Below are 2,210 nucleotides of genomic sequence, written 5' to 3'. Positions count from 1 at the left end.
CCCGGATTCGGCACAGGAGTCGCGATCGCCTGCAGAGGGTCGAAGCACAACCCGCCAATGGCGGCCGTAGGGATAAAATCAGAGACCCTAACGCCCCTCGAGGTCGCCGAACTCTGCACAACACACTGTTCCTGCGTGCAGATAAGCGACGGGGAAACAGAGGTGTACGCGGCAAGCCTGTACTTTCCGCCGACAGGAAACATCGAGGTCGGCGTGCAACAGTTGGAGAAGGTACTACGGTGTCTCAGAGGCAAGAGGATCATCATCGGCCTGGATGCGAACGCAAAATCACCGCTGTGGTGCAGCAGGAGCACCGACGACAGAGGCGAGGCCCTAGAGGCAGTCATAGCGCAGTACGGTCTCCATGTCCTGAATCAACCAGGACAACCCCACACGTTTGAAACAACTCGAGGGCGATCAAACATAGACGTGACGATGGCGAGCCCAGAGGCAATACTCCTTGTAAAGGGCTGGAGGATACGCGAAGATGGTACCTCCAGTGACCACCGGATACTGGAGACGCTCCTCGACTTCGGGACGAGAAGCACCACACCGCAGCTTCAGGAAAGACGCTATAACACGCGAAAAGCCAACTGGGAGGTATTTCAGAGTGCCCTCACAGAGAAAATGGAGGCACTCAAAGAAACAACCCTCCAGCAGGCAGAGGACGTCGAAAGAATGGCCGGGCAACTCCAGGCAACCCTGATAGGTGCCTGCGACACCGCCATCCCAAAGAAGAAATGGTACTACAGGTCAGTACCCTGGTGGACGCCCGAACTCACCAGAGCAAAGAGAAACACCTACCAGGCGAGAAGAAGGTATCAGGGGGCCAGGGACCCCGCTACGAGGGAGCAGGAGAAGCTGCGGTACAGGTCAACACGAAAGGAGTATAAGAGGATGCTGGCAAGAGCAAAAATCCAGAGCTGGCAGGACTTCGTCACCAAAGAGGGTAACAGGGAACCTTGGGGCATCGCTTACAAAACAGTCGCAAGGAAACTCAGAGGAGAGGAAACAACATCGACGCTGAAGACGCCGCTCGGATATACCTCCAACTGGCGAACGACCGCGGCAGCGATGTTGTCCGCACTTCTACCCGACGACGAGGAAGACACCGAAACGGAGGAGCAGAAGGAAATAAGGCGGAACTCGACAAACCCCCCCAACGTAGAAGACACCCCTGAATTCAGCTTCGAGGAACTCAGTGACGCCGTGAAACGGCTGAGGAAGGGGAAGTGCCCAGGCCCCGACCTGATTGAGGTCGAAATAATCCAACGGGCCTGGGGAAGAATACACCAGGAGCTCCTAAGGCTCATGAACGGCTGCCTCGCCTGGGGAATATTCCCCAAACGGTGGAAGGTCGCAAATGTTATCACCATCCCCAAGGGACCGGATCGGGACAGAAGCAATCCGAAATCCTACAGGCCAATCTGTCTGCTCTCCATGATAGGCAAGCTGCTAGAAAGGCTAATGGCCACCAGGATGGCACCTATCTTCCACGACCACGCGCTCTCCTCCGACAGACAATATGGCTTTCGCCCCGGAAGATCGACGGTGGACGCGATCATCAAGCTCCGCGAGAAAATCGAGCAAATGAGCGAGAAGAGGTACGTCCTCGCAATAGCACTCGATATATCAGGAGCCTTCGACAACGTCTGGTGGCCGAACGTGCTGCACGAGCTCAAAAGAAGAGAATGCCCCGACAACCTGTACCGGTTAACAAGGAGCTACTTCTCCGAAAGAACCGTACAGATTGCTGGGAAAAACGAAGCAGTGAGCAAGCCCGTCACGAAAGGATGCCCGCAGGGATCGGTACTGGGACCAAGTTTCTGGAATCTCGTATTTGATGACCTGCTGGCTGAGCTAGCGGGAAACGCGACAGGGTGCGAACCCATCGCGTACGCGGACGACATCGTGATTCTAATTGCCGGCAACACGAGGAACGAGCTCCAGGAAAAGGGACAGGAGGTAGTTACCCGAGTCTCTACCTGGTGCACCAGGAAGAAGCTAACGTTATCGGCACAGAAAACGGAGATGCTGCTCGTCAAAGGTAAGCTGGACGCGGAGAGGCCACCGATTATTAAGATTAGCGGCAGGAATATAAGGATGGAGCAGGCAATCAAATACCTCGGAGTGCACCTCGAAGGAGGGCTAAAAGTCAACAAGCACGTGGAGGCAATAACAGGTAAGTGTCAAAAACTCTTCAACAGCCT

The sequence above is a fragment of the Bombus affinis genome, unplaced genomic scaffold (assembly GCF_024516045.1).
Source record: "Bombus affinis isolate iyBomAffi1 unplaced genomic scaffold, iyBomAffi1.2 ctg00000942.1, whole genome shotgun sequence".
NCBI classification, from domain to species: Eukaryota; Metazoa; Arthropoda; class Insecta; order Hymenoptera; family Apidae; genus Bombus; species Bombus affinis.
This window is presented reverse-complemented; position numbering follows the sequence as displayed.